Below are 10589 nucleotides of genomic sequence, written 5' to 3'. Positions count from 1 at the left end.
AGAGGAAAGAGCCAATGTAACCCTTGAAGTGCTATGGCACTGGGTCTTATCGAGGCTTGTTTTGTGAAGGAGTTGGAGGGAATAGTGGAATATGAGAGTAATTTACCTTTGTTGCATGAGATAGGATTCCTTCCTTTTCTACTGAAGTTTGATGGGTTTGATTTTGTTGTCACTCTAGAATTTGTGCCCAATTTCAATGGGAAGACAACCAAGATTGATTCTCTGGAATTCCAAGTCACCAAACAGTCCATCTCCTAAGCCACGGAGTTAGCATCCACAGGTGAGAAGTGGTTTAAGAAAGAGGAGTTTGAAAAAGGATTATGGCATCGATTTCTACTTGAAGAAAACCACGTTGTAGACTAGAAGGTTGGGTTGCAAAGGAATTCCATAGTGGAGAAGTGGAAGCACCTGCTATATATTTTGCATAAGTTCCTCACCTATCAAGGGAGGTACTCTCTGACATATCTCTACCACATTTTCCTTCTGCTTCACTTCGAATTAGGTAAACTAATCAACTTTCCTCATTTTTTGTTGAAAGGTTTGGAGAAAGAGTCAAGGGAATCAAGTAGGTCTCAAATTATGTCATTATGGCTTAATAAAAATCTTAGTTAAGAAGGAGTTAGAGGAGAATGGCACTACATGGGAAGCATTCTTGAAAATGCTCTAGGAGGGGGATATTGTGAAACAACCTCGGAAAGGAAGTATCATAGCTTCCAAGTCTAAGTCTAACCGAAAGAAGAAATTGCCAACCTTGAAGACTGGCAAAAGTGAAAAGAAGAATATTAAAAAGTCTCAGCCTGAGAGGTCGATAGCTAAAAAGGAGCAGAACAAGGAGCAAAAATATGAGAACCCTAGTCCTTTGAGAAGATTGACCAGAGCCTCATTGAAAAGACAATATGCTTCCTTGGGAGGATACCTTTCTATAATGACAACTCCAATAAAGATTGATGATTCAGAAGAACGAGTTCCCTCTAGGGATTCCCCTGTAGGAAATCCTCCAGGGAATTCACCATTACATAACAGTGTCTCTCTTTTGGCATATATTGCAGCTCAGGATCGTTCAGTTTTCAGTGCAGGATATGCACTGGATGAAGAGGGAGGATGATATTCCTCTATCTTCCCTTCTTTAAAAAGTTAAGAAGAAAAGGTAGCTAGTGTACAAGATGTAAGCCGGAAGACATTAAAAGACCCAACAATGGAAAAGAATGAGGATGTTGTTCCCTAGAATTCTGAAACACAAGGTTGTGAAAAAGGATTTGATGATATTGATACCTTTTATGAGTCAGTTGATGAAAAGATGCTAGCACAGGAGGAAGTCGAAGAAGGAGGCTCTATTTTTATGTGCAGAGTCAAGTTGAAGAGTTAAAGTAACATATATATGAACTTGAAACATTAAATTGTTGTGTCATGGAGAAAAATACGATGATGAAGAACAGGAATGCAGAACTAATAAAGGAAGTGCAGAAAAGGAAACGACAAGTAAAGGCATGGAAGTTTCGTGCATCCGAATACAACATTCGCCTGAAGAAAGAAGTGAAACATTTGACGAAAGCCCGCAGTGGAGAATTGAGAGAATGAAGGCCAGGAATTAATATCCAAATCCAGCACTGAAGGAAGCTTTCCAATTTTGTTTTTTGCAGAAGGTCAGTAAGTTGTGTGAGGACACACAACAAGATGAAGTTGGGGGGATGTTGGTCTCCATAATTGTCCTAATTTTGACCCTAAACTTGTCCTAATCCTATCCTTCAAACCCTCTATTTCACAATTGGAACTCAATCTTTTACACATATTCTTGGACTCTTCATGAATTTGGTAAATATGGGTTATATAGGCTTAATCGTTATTTAAAAGGTTAAATACGTTAATATCTTTGTAACTTGTTTATTTTCCATTTCCTTAAAGGCATGATGAAGTAAAAGTCATTAATCGAAGTAAAATTTGCTTGGTGCATCCAAGTTCTTGTACCATCGGCCATTCTTGTACTTGGAGACACCCGGAAAATTTACCTTGCTCACCGCCAAAAACATTGTATCTGTTGAGCAAATGGCGCGCATTCCTCACCAATGATCAACTCTATACTTTGAAATAAGCTCAAAGCATTGAGGAAAGCATGAAAAGAGGCAGTCGAGTTTTGACTAGCACATTCCTGATTAAGTTTATGTTGCAGTCGAGCGTTGAATGTCTGTATATAAATAGGTTTTTAGGCTAGAACTAGGTAGCGATACTCTGGGTAATTTTTGCTACTGTGTAGACTCTGTTTTGTATCGCCTGTCTTTGGGCTAAGACTATGAACCTTTGGTGTATATTTGCAACAAACTTTAATAATATAAGGAGCAATGCCAGTTTGATCTATTCCGGGTTCTTATCTTATGTGATGATCCTTTCGCGTAGTTGATATTCAAGTTTTCGTAAAGGGAAATGAGTTGGTTGGCTAGGGCCCAGCCAACCCATCTCGTTCTCCATCTGTCTCGTAGGTGTGCTATATTTTATCATACTGGTTTGAGAAGAAGAGTGTTTTTTATTTACTTAAATCGTAGAATGATGGTTTCTTTGTGAAAACGCATGTGCATCTCACATCTGAGGGCGTGTGGTATGTAAGTATGTTGGTTAATCTCATTTACAACATTTTATTAATCTTCCTTTCTGAGTATTGCAATATTGTCTTTTGATACAAGCGTTGCCTCACATTTCCGCAAGTCGAGATTGGGTTATGAGTTGTTTCCAGTGAAGTCATTTAGAGTCGATTTGCTTTCAGTTAAATCATTTACAGGTCGATTTACTTTTAGTTTACTTATTTCCGATCTATTCGAACGTGTTCTGGTTTAAACAATATCTCTGATCACAACATAAATAAAACTCTCTCTGAAGATAATTGTAATATCCTCCTTGAAGAAATATAAGAACTTATCAAACGACCAGGATTATTTACAACATTTTCTAAGTTTAAATATTTGTTTTGAGAAAACTATACTCATGTTGTAACATAAATCTAAAGGAGAGGAGCACGTTTCCTTTCAAGTGGACATTTACTGTTTTCATGCGAAAGTCTTTATGTCGATTGAGGGTTTTCTTCAGTGTTCACAGTACTCCTATTTTGAATGCTTGATTGTTGAAGGCTCTCTATTTCTTTTGAATGATTGAGTTAATATTTCCTTTCTTCTCAGATTTGTTTACAATTTGTTAATGTTAACACACTTTATGCATGGTAAAAGTGATTGAAGACCAAAGTTGTTCTAATACATGAACAATAGAACTCAGTACATGAACATCAATTCCCTAGTACAAGAACAGTTGGTTCTGAGTAGAAGAACACATGGTCTGGTATAGGAATAGAGCATTTACTCGGGGTTCTAGTACTAAGTCAGAACACCAAGTGCAGGAACTTTATTCATCGTTGGTGCATAAACATTGTTTCGGTACAGGAATGAAACCATTGTAATAGAGACAGATTTAATTAGATTCATAATTATTCATTATGTTTCTTAAAGCATTTGAGACTCAATCACAACGATATGTTCTTCTATTTCTTTTCCATATTCCTTTGAAGTTGGTTGCAGAGTCGTTTCAATTCCTTTCTGTTAAGGTTTGGCAAGTATTCCTTTCATTTGATTCCAATACCAGATTTGCTTGGTGTTGTTGCTTTCCATTCTTTTGATTCTGCAAGTGATAGTAGAGCAGTTAGAATTAAATCTTACATAAGTAAGTACCATAATCATTTGTCATTTCCTGTGCTACGCATCTAAGCTTACGTAGCTTCGAGTTGAAAATTGTGTTGAAGGAGTTTGTTGAATTACAACCCTGACACCCAACAGATATACCAGAAATTCTTGACTTAGCAAGAGCCAAGACTCCACAAGGTGGGGGAGTCTACTCCTTGAGCCTTCTCACAACAGGCCAAAGATGTCCATGTGAGATTTGAAACCGGGTGAAGGGGATAATATCCCATTGTGTTCCACTACACAAATTCCCAATTCTACAGTGAGAAAAAGAAATCCCCTACAGGATTTGGCCCTAAGAGTAAAAGTATGTTGACAAAGTGGGAGCCTCACATTTGTATTTCCTTTCTCGTTAACATAAAGTAATATCATATTGTTGGTTTGTGGGCAATGTAAATGATATTATACTGTTTTTGCATGTTTTTCTTCCGTTCCACTTATCTTGCTAAAGTGTAATTGCACACGTGGATTTAATGGCAGTAAAACAATCTCTGAAGTGTTTGTCACCTTATGTCGAAAATCTGATTCCTATCTGTACCTAAAGTCATCAGTACTGTTTCACAGGGGATGATTGATGAGAATAGTCTAATGGAATAGTCTTGTAATTAACAAACTTTGTACTCTTTTAGTTTAGGATCGCTTATGACTTTATTTTGTGAACAAAACTTTTCACTGGCATGACTTCAAGTAGTGAATGTCATAACTTGTTAACTATAATCAAGGTATCTTGGGTACATGGATACAGTGTGTATGTAGGGAGACAGATACAGAGCACCTGGTATGGATCCCCAAAACTTGGGCATGCAGTATGGGGGTATGATTAGTGTTACACACAAAACAATATCTATCCATGCATTTTTTAAAGAAGTTGTATTAAAATCAAAATTACAAAATTATAGGATTGTTCTACACTAGAGTGCCATTGGAGTGTCGTTGTTGTGCTAGTTCACCCATATTATATTTTAAAGATAGTTAAACTTTCTTCGATCGTGTCTAACTAAATCTAGGTAAACCATACGCTGCATTGTACTAAACCGGGAAGAAACTTAAACTACTAACAAGTTTATGTTGATAAATTCAAATTCTAGTGATTCAATCTTCACAGCCTCCTCTAAATCTTCTTATGATCCATTGTTTTGTTATATATTTTTATTGCCTTATATCAGGCTCCTTTTTGAACTCTAATACCAGGTAGACACTTCCAACGGTATGTTCATTACTTAAATTCAAATATTTGGTACCTTATAGATGGCACAACAAAAACTAAAGATTGCATAACAATGACCCAACTATCTTTACCAAAAAACAGCAATTAGTAGTATGTGTTATGTAATTGTATAATGTAAGGTTAATTTAATTTCTGAAGTCTTCTTGAAATTCTCTATTCTTTGGAATTTTTTAATATATGTGTTTTGCGGCTTCGAGCCCATTATTTCCTGCAAATTTGGGGGTAGCTCCTTTCTTTTGGTCACCTATTCTTGCATATGTGTAACATAAGTGTTACATATGAGGAACGGAACATGTTCACTATGGTTGAACTACCTAATGGGGATAAATGACTTTTCCTTGTATATGATTCTAGCCACCAACTTTTTGAGATAATGTTTGATAGTCCATATCATTAATTGTGTAACATTTCTTTTTATTGTTTTTCCAAGGAAAACCTTGCGGAACCCCTCCTTGTGCCTTACAATATCTAGATGGAGAGTGGCTCAACTTCCACCAACAATAACTATTATAACCCCAAGGGATTTGACCAGGTTTGAATTTATGACCTAGGGCCTCCCCATTACATTTCATATATTTTAAGATTCAAAGATAATCTAAATCCAAGTATACATTAGTGATTATATTTTTTTATTTGAAAAATACATTTAATATTTAGAAACACTGAATCAAGAAGTCGAGGGGTATATACAATGGACTTATTTCCTCTTCCGTAGAGCTACTAGAGCTGAAATAAAGTCAAAATCATATATATAATGCAGAGTGTGAACATCGTTGATCAACAAGGCACCCTTGGCCAAGCCAACAACTTGGGATGTACCTCATCAACCCATATGGTGCAAAAAATGAACAAAGACATGGCTCCAAAACATACTTGTACCTAATCTTCCAAAGGGTGAATAAGGAAAAAACTTTCGAGCACTGTCAAATCCCAATGAAGGATGAGCAAACCAGATAATTGCAATCTCCAAACAATGTGGCACACCAGTGAAACTTTTCTTGAAGAAGAATATAGTAATGGTCTTGAATGAATGTCCAATGACTCTTGGAAAATTGACACTCCCAAAGGAGGCATTTCATCGTTTCAGCATGTTTTCTCCCATAGTAGTGCCTTCGATGGTCATGTGGGAGGGCTTTGAATGCGTCTTTTACATGCATATTTGGGCTTTTGAAAATGATACGAGTGAGCCATGGTGTATAGATGTTTCATTCCACCAGTTGTGTGGATGTTTTCTTGAAAGTCTGGGTGTGATAGCCAGAACTTTTCAAATCTGAAGGGTATTTTAATCAAGAACTTGGGATTTTCCAGCAGAAGACAGATTGGCCAATGGTTTAACCAATCCATTCTACATCATGGTACATAAGACAGATATCACTCGGGTTGCTCTGATAAAAAGCCAGTCACGTCGGTTTGAAGTTCTTTACTTGTTTTTGGTCTAATGCCAAAAGCTTCAAAGCATATGGTTACGAACCACTGACAGAATGCAGAATTTTTATATATCTTGCTTGTTTCCTTTGACATCACCAATAATCCCCACAAGAACAGAATCCATCATTGAAATGGTGAAACCGATTAGAATCTCTCACAATAATTTGTCGTTTGACAATCTTAGAGATGAACTTCGTAGCAGTATGGCAATCACCACATACACGAAGGTTTTTCATGATGTGAATAGGTGTTCCAGCAGGCATATTGATAAGGCCAAAAGCAATGGCTAACTTTTCACTATGGTAAAAGAGAATATGTTCCTTTTGCTCCATTTCTACATCATGCAAAACAAAGTTTGTATCAGGTATATACCCTAAGTCTTTCATCTGCCGACTTAATTCCTCTAATGTTGCATGTATTTCCTTGGTTTGTGGATGTGTGGTACTCCCTGTTAGAAATGTATGCAAGGTGTTGTTAACCTCCATCCAACTACAACCTGGCTCTTTTTTCAGCCCTCGATCTTTCATCATCGCTCTAACTCTGCGGACATCATCCCACCTGCCAACTACAGCATAAATATTTGACAGTAGCACATAGTTGCCAGCATTCTGTGGTTCCAATTCAAAAAGGTGTTCAGCTGCACACTTGGCTAGATCAACATCTGTATGAATTCTGCAGGCACCAAGCAAGGCTCCCCACACAACTGCATCTGGTTCCACTGGCATTTTATTGATAAAGTCCTTGGCTTGATCCAGAAGCCCAGAACGACCGAGAAGATCAACCATGCAAGCATAGTGACGAGGCCCCGGTGTGATGTGATAATCTCGACTCATGGTCTCAAAGTAATGCCATCCTTGATCTACTAGGCCAGCATGGCTACATGCAGATAGAATGCCAACAAAGGTGATTTCGTTTGGAATGGTGCCCGTCTTTTTCATTCGCTCAAAGAGTTGGAAAGCTTGCTTTCCACGCCCGTGTTGAGCATATCCTGCCAATATCGCATTCCATGAAACCACATCCCTTTCAGGCATTTTGTCAAACACCTGAAAAGTTTCTTCACTTCCACATTTCCCATACATCGTAATGAGAGAATTCCCTACAAAGACATCATTCTCAAAACCTCTTTTAATCACTTGGGCTTGAATCTGCTTTCCCTGTTTCAGTGTTGCCAAGGTAGCACATGCACTAAGAACAACGGTGAAGGTGGATTGGTTTGGTTTCATACTTTCCCACAGCATACGAACAAATAGTTTTAGAGCTTCCTCACCATTCCCGGTCTGAGCATATCCTGCAATCATTGCAGTCCATGAGACCAAATTCTGCTCTGGCATCTTCTCAAAAACTTTGCGTGCATCCTCAAGCCTCTGATTCTGCACGTATCCTGCAATCGTAGCATTCCATGATACAATATCTCGTATCCCCATGTTGTCAAATGCCTGTGACACATCCTCTACGCTCCTACATTTTGCATACATTGTAATAAGGCTATTTCCCACAAAAGAATCTAACTCAAATCCTGTTTTGATGCTATGAGCTTGTATTTGCTTGCCCTGTTCCAAAGCTGCTAAGATGGCACATGCGTTGAGAACGCTTGTGAAGGTGGATTGACTTGGCTTCACACCTGCTCGTTGCATCTGGGCAAAGAGACTCAAAGCCTCCTCTCCTTGACCATGTTGGGCATACCCTGCAATCATTGCAGCCCATGAGATCACATCCTGTTCAGGCATTCTGTTAAATATTTTGCGTGCACTGGCTATTTTTCCATTCTGGACATATGCCGCAATCATTGCATTCCATGATACAACACTATGCTCTGGCATTTTTTCAAATAATTCTTCTGCGGCTTCAATTTTCCCATTCTGAGCATATCCTGTAATCATTGCAGTCCATGACACCACATTCGGTGCAGTCATTCGATCAAACAAGTAACATGCATCTTCTAATTTTCCATACTGTGCATATCCTGCAATCATTGTAGTATGTGAAAATGCATTTTTCTCTGGCATTTCATCAAATTGGCGACGTGCATCATCTATTAGGCCAGATTTAATATAGGAATTAATGAGAGCAGTCCCAACAACAACATCTTCAAGGAAACCTTTCTTAACAATGAGAGCATGGACATTCTTCACCTGTTCTGAAGGTTCTAAGTTGGAACATGCACTAAGAACGCCTGTAAAAGTAGACTGATCTGGTTGCGCACCTGCCCGATGCATTTTAGAAAATAACACTAAGGCTGCCTTACAATTCCCACTCTGGACATATCCTGCAATCATTACAATCCATGACACCACGTTTGGATTTGGTAATCGATCAAAAAATTCTTGTGCTTCTGTCATTCTCCCATTCTGAGCATATCCTGTAATCACTGCATTCCATGAAATAACATTCCGTACCGGCATTCTGTCAAACAGTTGGTCTGCTTCCATCAACAAACCACCGCGAGCATATGCAGATATCATAGCATTCCACGACACAACAGTTCGTTCTGGCATTCTGTCAAACATATGACGAGCATCTACGACTCTACCATTCTGGGAATATGCTGTTATCATAGTTGTCCACGAAACCACATTTCGTTCAGGCATTTTATCAAACAGATGACGCGCATCATCTATCCTGCCATTTCGAGCATATCCTGCCATCAGCGCATTCCACGAAACCACGTCTCGTTCAGACATTCTGTCAAACACTTGCCGCGCATCATCTATTCTACCCTCGCGGGCTAATTCTGTAATCTGTGTGTTCCACAACAGCACATCCCGGCGCGCATAGCGATCCTTGCTGTTGGTTTCCAATCCATACGTTATATTTGCTCCAACGGCAACACAGGAATAATCATTTGTATTCGATAATTTAAGCTCAGTACCATAACCGACCTGGGATGTATGAGATATGAGACCATTGATGAGTTTCTCGATATTAGGAAAACCATTCCAACTGATTTTTCTCGTGCAAAACATATCAGTTATGTGCCCACTATCTTATCAGCTTCTGCTGACAGCATATATAAGCTCTGGTAATTTTGAACCAGAGTGGCTAACCTGATACCAGCCAGAGTGGATTTGGCAGTGTCGTATTTGGTTCCCTGCAATCCCTAGCAATTTTCATAGTTTTGAAATCGTTTGGGCGTTATATTACAACTGGTTTAATTCTGATCTCTAGAGTCTCTGAGTATTTAGGTTGACAATTCTGCACTCTGAAATAGGCAGATTTAATGAATTAAAAATAACTTATTTTCGAGATTCGCAAAGAAACGTCTGAAACAATTTGAAGCGCGACAGTCGTGAAATTGCTGGAAAAAATAGGGAGCAAAAGTATCGAACGAATTCAAAATTAAAATGGTCATGTTTATTAAGCTTAATTAAAATAGGGAGGAAAATTATTAAACAAATTAAAAGTTAAAATTTTCATGCTTATTAATCTTAATTCTAAACTTATTTAAGGATGGGCAAATTCGAACGAAAGAACATGCGCATGTCGTTGATCTTTTTATATATATATTTATTTATTGTAATTCAAAATAAATATTAGCAATATGAATGGTTATTGAGAAAATTTGTATTTTTAAAATCAAATATATTTACATATTTTAAATTTTGAAATTATATTTTTTTAATTAGTTTATTGTGTTTAAAAGTGTTTTCTAGTTTATTATGGTAGAGATGTTGTAATGTAATGTTTTGTTTAACATTTGACTCTATTAAATTACATAAAAAATAAATTAAATTAAAATAAAACAATTATTGTCAAGATAGCACCCGTGTAAATGTTGTAATGTAATATCTTGTTTATTATTTTGACTTGATCAAATTACATAAAAATAAAAATAAAAATCAATAAATAATATCAATTATAATTATCAATACAAAAATTATATATATATATATATATATATATATAGATATATATATATATATATATATATACAATTTTTTATTCATGTTTTTCTTACCTAACCCAAGGGCTTGAACCCAAAAATCTCATGGGACATAATTCCTCGTTAACAAGGCAATCCCCAATCCCCTTAGAGCTATTATTATTCATATTTCAATTTCATATAATTGAAAAACATTTTTTGTTTTTCTTTACATAATTAGGTTAGGCTGTAAAATGTATTTTATTCATTTTGTTTTATTGATATAAATTAATGTAAATTTATTTTAATTTTGAAGTTATTTTATAAGAATTAAAAATAAAGTAAAATATAATTTTTT

The 10589-nt window shown here is 36.8% G+C and overlaps 1 pseudogene; it reads right to left on the bottom strand.

The window, feature by feature from the left end:
• Positions 1–5885: 5885 nt before the first annotated feature.
• Positions 5886–9688, bottom strand: LOC149174698 (putative pentatricopeptide repeat-containing protein At5g52630 pseudogene; annotated as a pseudogene).
• Positions 9689–10589: the final 901 nt, after the last annotated feature.

This window comes from Pinus tabuliformis, chromosome 4_1 (genome assembly GCF_031772625.1).
Source record: "Pinus tabuliformis cultivar Carrire ecotype Pingquan chromosome 4_1, CPIR1, whole genome shotgun sequence".
Lineage (NCBI taxonomy): Eukaryota > Viridiplantae > Streptophyta > Pinopsida > Pinales > Pinaceae > Pinus > Pinus tabuliformis.
Note: the sequence above shows the minus strand (reverse complement) of the source record. Positions and strands in the feature narration are given on the sequence as shown.